Here is a 12,694-nt window from a genome sequence, read left to right on the forward strand (position 1 = left end):
ACAGAGGAGACAGCCATAATTAGAGAACAGTGAATCATCAAACTTCAGCAATCATGTTATTGCAGATTTACATGACAACTGCATATGAATCATATATATATATATATATATATATATATATATATAGATATATTATATATATATAATATATATGACGGCAGATCGATCACCTATCGGTCCCTGATATTAGCTTCCAATCGTCCAAATAAAACGCTATAAACAGACCAGGCTAACACACAGTGATGATAAAAAGTGAATAAATAAATCCCACGCAGTGAAATTATAGTTTTTACAAAGTACGTGAAGCTAATTAGCTTTATAAATCTCCGGCTATAACATCGATATTACAGTATTTCTTGGTTAAAAACACTCCGTGAACTCTGTGTGACTGATGTCGGACATAAATATGAGTTTTTAACGTGTTTTCCAACTATGTTTAATCATATTTAATGAATATTTTACTCACTGAAAGTTGGTTTCTCTCCTCCGGCTCTCCTATGGCTGAAAAAAAAGATTATTGGAACATTGGACAGTGGGGAGCTGTACAGCCATTGGTCAAAAAACGGAACATGGACAGAGAAGATTGTAAATCTTGGATGACACGCAAAATCGTAAGCGTATCCACATTTTGACTTCCACATTGCCGTGACCCTTCTGGAGGAACCGAGGGGGATCTGTGTCCTGTATAAGCAGTTAAAGCACAAGAGAGAAAGGGGAATGACGTGTGGGAAAGAGACACAGGTGGGGTTCGAACGCTGGGCTTCCGCAGCAAGGACTGAGCCTTCGCACGTGGGGCGACTGCTCTCCCAGCGAGAGCTATACGCTGGTGCAGAACAGCTTAGAGTGCAGAATGTGTTTTAGATTTTTGCTGAAAGGTCCAGGTGAGCTCTGCAAATTGTGTTTGCCATGTGAAATGGTTGAAGGTTTGACAACAGACTGCACAATTAGCTAAATGAGTTCATGCAGCTGAGAACTTTGTTCAGTGTAGTGTTTTAGCTATTGAGAAAAACTGTGATTCCAAACAGAGGCGCTCAGAATTGCTGTGAGAGTTCCCAGTTTGTCCTGGGATGTGTCATAGGAGGGGGTGATAGGGTTTGGGCCCTGAGGTTCAGCATCCAGCCCGTAAGGAGAATTGGGCTCCGCCCCCACTCAGCACTGAGGCATTTTGGCCTTAGCCTTTTGGTTTAAAAACGAGCCTGTGGTCAAGATCTCTGAATAAAATATAATCCAGTGTCAGCAGAAATCATGTGTTGGTACTGTACTTGGCCTCACTCCCATGAAGGTTGTGCTCTCCACATCTGAAAGACCTCCCGCTGATCTGATTCCTACCACCCGCCTCTAAATGATTAATGAGCTCCTTTGTTGTTTCCAGCGCCGTCAATCTCAATACTGATGAGGCCATGAGATCAAAAGGAGAGAGGAGCACAGGGACATGCAGCTGTTAGTGCTGCTGGTAAATTTAATCAGAGCTGTGAACTGGGATGCTACAGGCAGACCCAGAGCACACAGTGTGGCCAGACACCACAGCTACTTTCAAACACTGTCTCAATGAGAGATACAGCCCACAATATGAACAGTGATGTACAGTAGACTCAGTAGATAATAGTAGGAAATCTGTGGCCTAAATTTTTGTGGTTGCTTAATGGTGTTGTTCTAAGGCAGGCATGTCCAAAGTCCGGCCCGGGCCAATCATGGCCTGCAGTCAGATTTCATGCAGCCCGCAGCTCATTTTTATAATATATATTATTATGACTGCTAGGATTGTCAGATACTGTAGAGCTGGAAGATTTGACTTTTTTGGCTGACATAATGAAGCATTTAACTGCCTGTAGATGTGAACAAAAATATTACTTTCTGAATGACCTTGTTAAAGAAAAGAGCAAGAGTGAATACAATAATTGTGACAATGAAAAATAAACTTTTTTTTAAATGTTAGTATTGGCCTGGGCATCTTCACATTGTCAAATCTGACCCTCTTTTAAAGAAGTTTGGACAACCCGGGTCTTCTTGTCTATTTAAACTGAAGTTTACGATCTTTCTGTTCTTTGTCTCAGGTCACTCGGTGAAGGAGCAATACCCTTAAAAATTGCAGCTTTTTATTTTTTTTATTGAAATTGAGGTGAGATGTAATTTTAAAAAATACACCTCTATCATGTGATATGGTAACTATTATATTGAATTAAATGCATTCATCTCTAATGTTTTATGACTGTTGATATTGCATCAGTGTTATGTGTGTGCATATTCATTATGACATTATAATTCACTATGAATGCCCCAATAACAAACTATAGACATGGTCTTCATAGAAAGTTACAGTACTTTTCTTTATCTCCTCATGAGCATCTATAAATGAATCTATAGACTTACATAACTCTAAAATGAATCAGTGTCAGGTGAGCCTCCAAACGGATCATACGTGGCATGGACATATGTTTAAAATGTCTGTTCTTTCAGGAAATCAATATAGTAGAGATCATTTGATGTCACAGTTAACCAGAAAACAACCCAAACGTTCCGGCACCATTGTGACTTTACATAGATATAGGTCTAGTTAGGCATTTCAGGCATCTTGTGAATGTTTGAAGTCTTATGACTCCCCTTTTTTATTTGTATAACACTAAGTACCACTTGTTAGTATTGGTCTACGCTTGTCATTAAACCATACTTTAGTCTCTGTAGGCAGGTTTTCCGTACATCTATACAGTTCTTTTATTATTAGTTAATCCAATCAGACTTTCTTCTGTTCTAAGTCTTTTAAGTCTTCAAAAGATGGGACGAAACCAAAGAAATGTTTTATTTTGAACTAAATCCACCTAATGAATCCTGATGATCACAGATTGCACTTTACTGATTTCCTCTGACACCCACAGAGTCAGAAAGAAATGTTGTTTTTCAATGTGTCCAGTATATAATAGTTGTATTTCACGTTCTCTAACATAACAGGCCATTTTATTTAGCTCTATCTTTTTTGCATTGTGCTTTATTATCTGACAGAGGAGGAGCAGCACAGCAGTTAAGATTTATTTACTCTCTCAAGGACAAGCATGTGATAGATTATTGGAAGGCGTTCAAAATATGGAGGAAAGAGAGTTAATCACCATCGTCCCTCTACTGACAAGCTGTAATGAAAAAGTCAGACTGATAAACAAATACGGAGGATTTACAGTAACAGAGCATCATAAACTCACAATTCATAACTTCAGCGGTGGTGATCTGACTGCAGGCGGTGAAAGAATGCTAAATGCAGTTTGACCCATGAATGCTATTAGAATCACAAATGCACAAGGATTCTGTGGAGACAGAATAAATTGTCCTCATTAGGTGGACATTCATGGCTTGTCTGACATCACATATAGATTATCTGTGTGCAACAGGATGTATTCATTATTTCAGCAGTGAGTCAAAGAGAGCAGCATTCACATCACTCAGGTCATCTCTGTTATCAGTCGAGAGCAAGGAGTATTTACCAGGGGTGAGCTTTTTTCCACCACCCCCCTCACTTGTTATGCTTGAGGATGCCGCTGGTAGTGCCTGCTATGGAATGGCGCCCGCTAGCCGCACCACGTTGATGGCAGTAGATTTTTGCTGAAAGGTCCAGGTGAGCTCTGCAAATTGTGTTTTGCCATGTGAAATGGTTGAAGGTATTGACAACAGACTGCACAATTAGCTAAATGAGTTCATGCAGCTGAGAACTTTGTTCAGTGTAGTGTTTTAGCTATTGAGAAAAACTGCTGATTCCAAACAGAGGCGCTCAGAATTTGCTTGAGAGGTTCCCAGTTTGTCCTGGGATGTGTCATAGGAGGGGGTGATTAGGGTTTGGGCCCTGAGGTTCAGCATCCAGCCCATAAGGAGAATTGGGCTCCGCCCCCTACTTCAGCACTGAGGCATTTTTGGCCTTAGCCTTTTGGTTTAAAACGAGCCTGTGGTCAAGATCTCTGAATAAAATATAATCCAGTGTCAGCATGAAAATCATGTGTTGGTACTGTACTTGGCCTCACTCCCATGAAGGTTGTGCTCTCCACATCTGAAAGACTCCCGCTGATCTGATTCCTACCACCCGCCCTCTAAATGATTAATGAGCTCCTTTGTTGTTCCTAGCGCCGTCAATCTCAATACCTGATGAGGCCATGAGATCAAAAGGAGAGAGGAGCACAGGGACATGCAGCTGTTAGTGCTGCTGTAAATTTAATCAGAGCTGTGAACTGGGATGCTACAGGCAGACCCAGAGCACACAGTGTGGCCAGACACCACAGCTACTTTCAAACACTGTCTCAATGAGAGATACAGCCCACAATATGAACAGTGATGTACAGTAGACTCAGTAGATAATAGTAGGAAATCTGTGGCCTTAAATTTTGTGGTTGCTTAATGGTGTTGGTCTAAGGCAGGCATGTCCAAAGTCCGGCCCGGGGCCAATCATGGCCTGCAGTCAGATTTCATGCAGCCCGCAGCTTCATTTTTATAATATATATTATTTATGACCTGCTAGGATTGTCAGATACTGTATAGCTGGAAGATTTGACTTTTTTGGCTGACATAATGAAGCATTTAACTGCCTGTAGATGTGACACAAAATATTACTTTCTGAATGACCTTGTTAAAGAAAAGAGCAAGAGTGATACAATAATTGTGACAATGAAAATAAAACTTTTATTTTTAAATGTTAGTATTGGCCTCTGGGCATCTTCACATTGTCAAATCTGACCCTCTTTTAAAGAAGTTTGGACAACCCTGGTCTTCTTGTCTATTTAATACTGAAAGTTTACGATCTTTCTGTTCTTTGTCTCAGGTCACTCTGTGAAGGAGCAATACCCTTAAAAATTGCAGCTTTTTATTTTTTTTATTGAAATTGAGGTGATATGTAATTTAAAAAAATACACCTCTATCATGTGATATGGTACTATTAATATTGAATTATAATGCATTCATCTCTAATGTTTTATGACTGTTGATATTGCATCAGTGTTATGTGTGTGCATATTCATTATGAATGCATTATAATTCACTATGAATGCCCCAATAACAAACTATAGACATGATCTTCATAGAAAGTTACAGTACTTTTCTTTTATTCTCTCATGAGCATCTATAAATGAATCTATAGACTTTACATAACTCTAAAATGAATCAGTGTCAGGTGAGCCTCCAAACTGGATCATACTGTGCATGGACATATGTTTTAAAATGTCTGTTCTTTCAGGAAATCAATATAGTAGAGATCATTTGATGTCACAGTTAACCAGAAAACAACCCAAACGTTCCGGCACCATTGTGACTTTACATAGATATTAGGTCTAGTTAGGCAATTCAGGCATCTTGTGAATGTTTGAAGTCTTATGACTCCCTTTTTTATTTGTATAACACATAAGTACCACTTGTTAGTATTGGTCTACTGCTTGTCATTAAACCATACTTTAGTCTCTGTAGGCATGTTTTCCGTACATCTATACAGTTCTTTTATTATTAGTTAATCCAATCAGACTTTCTTCTGTTCTAAGTCTTTTAAGTCTTCAAAAGATGGTGACGAAACCAAAAGAAATGTTTTATTTTGAACTAAATCCACCTAATGAATCCTGATGATCACAGGATTGCACTTTACGTTATTTCCTCTGACACCCACAGAGTCAGAAAGAAATGTTGTTTTTCAATTGTCCAGTATATAATAGTTGTATTTCACGTTCTCTAACATAACAGGCCATTTTATTTAGCTCTATCTTTTTTGCATTGTGCTTTATATCTGACAGAGGAGGAGCAGCACAGCAGTTAAGATTTATTTACTCTCTCAAGGACAAGCATGTGATAGATTATTTGGAAGGCGTTCAAAATATGGAGGAAAGAGAGTTAATCACCATCGTCCCTCTACTGACAAGCTGTAATGAAAAAGTCAGACTGATAAACAAATACGGAGGATTTACAGTGAACAGAGCATCATAAACTCACATATTCATCACTTCAGCGGTGTGATCTGACTGCAGGCAGGTGAAAGAATGCTAAATGCAGTTTGACCCATGAATGCTATTAGAATCACAAATGCACAAGGATTCTGTGGAGACAGTATAAATCTGTCCTCAGTATGTGGACATTCATGGCTTTGTCTGACAATACAATATAGAATATCTGTGTGCAACAGGATGTATTCATTATTTCAGCAGTGAGTCAAAGAGCAGCATTCACATCACTCAGGTCATCTCTGTTATCAGTCTGATCTCAGGATTATTTCATTTCAGCTTCACAGCTGACTAAATCACTCTCTGTCTCAGCCTGTGCTGCTGCACGCCGCCTTCTTCGTTGTTAAAACACAGAGCCTACATTGCCCACAATGCAACTCCACCAAGAGCCAACACCCTATACACCACATGAGAGGCAGAGTTTGACTGTGTGTGTTGCATATGTATTTCTTGTACTTGATGCATGTGTACTGTGTTTTTCTATTCACCTTAGGTCCACACACTTCACAACACTTTTTTTTTTTTTGTTTCTGCTGGCCGCAACCTAGAATAATGAAAAGATCAGGAATTATACTAATACCTCTCTCATGGCATGAGTGTCAGACATATACTGTAACAGCATCACACACTCAGGCTCTACAGACGGTGGTTCTGTAGGTCTGGTGGGCTCACAAAGGTGTTGTAGATTAGATGTCCAATATGTCAAAGAATACCACAAGTGGCCTCCTTTTGCAGCTGTAGGCAGTCACCAGCTTGTCCATGTTGTCCACCCCTCCTTGTGTGGCATTATAATCCATGATGATCTCTGGTTTTTGATGCTGCTGGCCACATATTCTCCCATCACTGTGCAGTGTACTCATGAGTATCACGTTGTTGCCTTTCTTTGGCACATATGATAGCAATGACATGTCAGCCGTGTACACAAACTTGGAAGACTTGACAGGCCTGTTCTTTGTAGTGAGCAGTTGGGGTGGGAGCTCAGACTTGTTTTTCCATATCATTCCCACCATTGTCAGCTTCCTCTTAAGGAGTTCCTGTCCCAGCTTGTGCAAGGTAAAAAAAATGTTGCATGTGTTCACTGAGTCCCTGAGTCAAGTCCAGCACAACTCTCATTCCTTGATTTTTGTCAGGGGCTGCTCCATCGGATTTCCCTGTGTAGACTTGTCTATCATCAATGCAGAATAAGTACATAAACATGCAGTGAGTTTATGCAAAGTCCAGTAGGCATGTGCCATTTAATATTTTCTCTTTTTTTGTTGCTTTGAATCTTTACTAATTTTATTCATGCTTAGTGAGGCGGTGTGTGGTTAATTTGATTTTTAAAAATATACGTTTTTGTGTGCTGAATATAGCAGCTTTTCTTATAATACTCATATTTATGTTTGATGCAAACTTTAACATTGTGTGATATTTATACAGTTTCATTAGATCGGGGACAGAAACACAAAACTGGATGAAAAGGAAATCTATTAACTGAGTTGGCTTGATGACTAAGCGGTGTTAGCTCTGGTTGTGCTGTGAAACATTTGCATAACATCAAATAAACGTTCATGGGGTTATCAAGGACGAATTTGATTTTAGAAGTGGGCGGGACACAAGTATATTTAATAAAACTCTAACTCTTTCAGTTCACTGTGTTTTCTAGTAGTTCTTCTAGTTCCCTATTGCTACTTTTTTTAAGTTTACTGTTCCTTTTTTTGGTTTGCCAGGTTGTAAAGCATGTAGCAAAACATTATCATCTAATTCTGTGTTTCACCTCCTCCAGCCTCTCCTCCTGCATCTCCTTCTGCATCTCTACTATCCGCCACCTGACAAAAATATATTGATGCATGACATGAACAGTGGGACAATTTGGTGTGCAACAGTCATCAGTTTTGATGATACGGTTATAGAGGAAAAACTTAGTTTCACAGTTATCATGAGTATGAATGTATAAAATCACATTTGTAATCTGAGGTTTTATTGTATTTTTCCCTTATAAAATCACATTTGTAATCTGAGGTTTTATTGTATTTTTCCCTAAAACTTACATTTTTGGTGTTTTTTTAAACAGTTGCTGTCTTTCAACATAAAAATAATACATGAAAATATGTGTATCTCTTTGGCATTAAATATAAGCTTTTTTAAAAATCTTTGCATTATTGAGGCTCTACAGTTATTAGATTAACAGAAGCAGGACTGCCAAGTAGAGATGACCAGAGCCACCACAATGAGCCTCACAACGGTTCTTCAGAAACCTGTGGGCACAATGTGTCCACGTTTTATTCAGACTAGAGCTGCTACAAACATGTGCACCATTAATTGACTTCCTTTGTTAAAACACTGTCACTCATTACTTTTCATTTTGATTTTTCAATTATGGCTACAGTGTTCATGAAATAGTATTTTCTAATGAACGACAGCTCCGTCAAATTCAAAGTCAGTCTCGTTGTTAGTGTAGTTTAAGTTGATCTTACAAAAACACAGGCTACTCTGTATGAATGGCGGCGAGGATCAAAAGGAGAGCACACACTTCTTAAAGCTGAGTGCTGAGATTTGGTTTGGGGTTTAATCTCTGTTTAATCTGTGTTGTTGCAGAAACATAAACAAAATGTTATGCAATCTCATTTTGAATATATTAACCAACAGGAGACAGCTAGCTAATTAGGAGCTGGTGAGCCTGCTGGGCAGCTGGGGACATGTAATTGGCTGGTGACAACTTCACTAAAAGAGGAAGGCACTGACATAAAACCGTACGCCTAAGATAACACCCGAGTCACATAAAAGATGTTAACCACGTGCAAACACTAAAAATGTTTTTCAGAGTTTTTGGGCTTGTAGAGAGACAAACAGGAAGTCATGAATATGTGAATAGCATAAGAAATGACTGTTATGTGTGAGGGTTTAGAATACTTTTTTTTTTAATCTGCGAAGGGGCATGTTCAAGTCTCAATATTCTAAATTGTGCAGTGTTTACATGCATGTTTGATGGTCGGTTGCAGTCTTCTTCCTCCTGCTGCCAGCATAGATCAATGGAACAGAGTGAAAACAACATTAGGAATGTGTATTACATCATTCATGTTCTCGTGCTGCTGCACCATACAAAGAAAACACACATCAACCTGCTCCTCAGCTCCACTGCTGGTTTAAAAGTCCAGAGGGTCTCTTTAATGGGGAGTATTTTTTGAAAGTGCTAACGTGAGTCTGAACACAGCCTCAAACTTAAACCTCAGTTTCTTGTAACAGAAAAGAAGCTACATGGTCAGTGACATTTTAAGAGCCAAGTGAGCATGGGTATTTATAGCTGACAGGGGATGTTACACTTATCTTCTTCGTGCACAGAAGTGTTTCCATAGCTACCCATTAGTCTCACAGTATCCTTATTGCAGTTTTGTTTCCAGTTAGTGTTGGTGGTCAAAGCTGAGCTACAGTACAACACTGCTGGTGTTATCCTGCATTCATGTGAAGGCGCTTCACACACAGGGAGTCTGCAGGAAGTTTTGTGCAGGTGTTACAGGTGTTGGCCGGACAGTTTGTGATGAAGGCTCACTGTCTGACAGGACATCTTTGCCATAATCTGCAGAATTTAGTAGAAAATACAGTCATACATTCATTCTGTTGTATCTACAGATTCTTTTGATGATAGAATGATCTCACCTGCTCACCCTCACCACACCACCTGTTTGTTATTCCCTTATTAACTCATATAGTATATTACATACATCAGCTATATCCTCTAGTTCTCTGCCAGATTTATAGTTTTAAAACATCCAGGAGTTTTTGATTCTGGTTCTGTTTTTGGATCAAGTCTGTACTATTTGGATTCTGCTTCAGCCCCTTTGGACCTTGTTACATTACCTGGTCTTTATATCCTTTGACGCTTTACTTATAGAGACTGTTTTACTTGTTCCTCCAGAGTTGTGCATTTAGGTTGTACTCTGTTTTTGAACTGTTACACTGATATGGGCTTATTAATACTTGTTGGTCTTTAGGCATTGAAAAAAAATTTATAATTTAATTTTAAAAAACATTTTAATATTCAGCAGGTCATTATCAGCTTTGTCATTAAGAAATAACAATTAAAAATCATTAAAAATCATATATATGAATAAATGAGGCCAAAAACACCTGTGTGTGGATGTGAATGACAGCAGGAAATTATTGATTAAACCCTAAACATACAAACCAAAATATGCTCAGTGTTGGTCAGGTTTGTGTTTTTTCACATAAATGTTAGAACATACACAGTGATATTATGTCCTGTCATTATTTCAGCATTAGCAGTTAATGAAAAGGTAGATAATAGATCTAGAATCTTAAATCGAAAGGTAGATAAGTAAAGTAAAGTAAAGTCAAGCTTCTGCTTTATATTCATATGTATCAGTTCACTGAGAGTCCTCAGTCAGGCATAGTGTATTAATGTGAAAGACTATCTGCTCCAGTGACTGCTGACTGCTGCTAATGAAATTTAAACTGGGTGTCTGTGGAAAGAAAAATTCATAACCACAGTGGGATGTGGAGGCAGAATGCTCAGTTTGAATTCCTCTAAAAAACCTGCAGAACTTCAAGCGATCTTATCAGGTTACATCAAGGAAAGTGTTTTGTCAAGAAGCTTCTGATGAACAGTAATTGTCTCTGCATTTCATCTGAATCCCAGATAAAGTTGTGTGAAAGTTACTACATTCCACTGATTGGTTCTATTTTGATCTGTTAGCCAAAAGAAAAACATGGAGGTCAAATAAAGAAAGGACAAAATAAAGTTTCCCTAACCACAGTCAGTGGTTATGTGGTTTAGGATATTATGCACTGTGTGGATAAGCCAAATGAGTGGCTCCAAATGAAGTTCCAAATGAAATACTGTATACTGAAGGAACCATTGAGAACATAGAGCATCTTTCTAATCCCACAAATTATTACTGAGGTTTTAGAGAAAACTGTTAATTTATCAATTTATTTCAATTTATTTCAGGAAAGCTTTTTGGAGCAGAGGTGGAATAAGCAGTTGCCCTCTGTTGGATCCTTTTAACTGTCTCCTGGTTTTCAATCAACCCAATAGGTTACATGTTACGCTGCTCATCGAGCTCCACTGGCTACCTGTAGCAGCACAAATCGCTAATGCTGACTACAAAGTAGTCTCCAGTTCTGCATCCACCAAGTTGGATGCTCTTACACAGACATATGTTACCTCGCAACTGTTGTGCTTTGCCACCCGTTCGCTCAAGGCAATCCAGATTCTTCTCCTCTGTTGTTCCCCGTTGGCAGAAAGCACTACCAGTTCCTACCAGAGCAGGGGCGTCCCTCTCTACCTCATTGAATGAAATGATTTTGTGGGCAGGTGAACACTGATATGCAATATGTATGAGGAGTATAAATCTAGACTATTTCTAACACTTCAGTACAAGCCACACTAACTTTAAGATCAAATAAACGCAGATGTTGGTTACACAGACATACTGATAGTAGCTTTGCATAACACCTCTACTTGTGGAGTGGAGGGAACTTCTTTGTGATTGGAACAGTTTGTGTCTTCAGTGGAAATGTTTATTCATCAAATCTGCATGCATGCTCATTTCCCAAACGGCAAACTGATTGTTACTCAGCACTTACAGGAGCACTCTCAGCATTGCTCTCCAGAAATATTTCCATTCAGGAGATTATTGGCTTGATTAGACACAGGATAGGGTAATCATGTAGACACTGATTGTCTCTAAGTTGATGCACTATTATCATTTATTAAGCATATAAAGAGATGAAGACATTTAACACAACATCTGTGTGTGTGCCTCTAGATACAACTCGTGAGTTGAGTTCTGCCTCTTAAAGGAAGTTTTTCTTTGCTACTGTCACCAAGTGCTCGCTCATGGTCAGAATTGTTGAGTCATTGTAAATAATATACACTCTGCTGACAGGCCATAATGTGATTTGTTGAGAAAAGATTTTTTATTTTAAAGTTATTAATAATAACTTTAACTATTTACTTTACTAAATATTTACTTTATTAATACAACTAAAATAGGTCCAGACAAAGTAAAAATGTACGCTGATACATATGAAGAAGTTTTTTTTCTTTTTCACCAAGTAAGAAACATTTTGATAAAATAATCCACAGATGAGCTGGCTCAGTCTGAGATGAGATTGGTGAAATCACATAAGTGAGTACATTTGGTCATTAAATGCATAAATGATACAGTAGAACCATGGCCTGAGCTGAACAAAAGCCAGCTTGTAATCATCTCTAGCTTTTATTTAAGGCTGCCTGGGGTAAATTAGTGGACGTGGTGAAGTGCGTGGGTGCAGGTTTGTGCCTTTGTGGTTTCACACAGACACAGAGAGTTTGTCAGGAAGCTGTCAGAGTGTGGGACACACCCCCATATGAAACTGATTTATTTGACAACCTGGTAGAACGGGTGGACTTTTGTAATTTCATATTAAAAGACAGAATTTTTATAACCAATTTGTCACATCATCATTTTTGCATGGATCATAAGGTAACAAATCTAATTCTGAAGAATGCTTTGCTTCACCTGTTGTACTTTCCACTCTCATATTAACAGCCACATGACTTCATATTGCTGTTCTGTAAATCTCATCATGTTTCATCAAAACAGAAGTTAACTTGTGTGTAAACAGGGCAGACCATAGATATCCAGGAAGCCCAGACTGAGAACGACTGGCAGCTTTGAGCAACACTGGACTGGACATTTGCCTAACACCTTTAATAAGATGTGGGTATTGCTGTGGCTGCACAGGGCTGCTGTCTGAGG

The sequence above is a fragment of the Larimichthys crocea genome, chromosome XXI (assembly GCF_000972845.2).
Source record: "Larimichthys crocea isolate SSNF chromosome XXI, L_crocea_2.0, whole genome shotgun sequence".
Taxonomy (NCBI): domain Eukaryota; kingdom Metazoa; phylum Chordata; class Actinopteri; family Sciaenidae; genus Larimichthys; species Larimichthys crocea.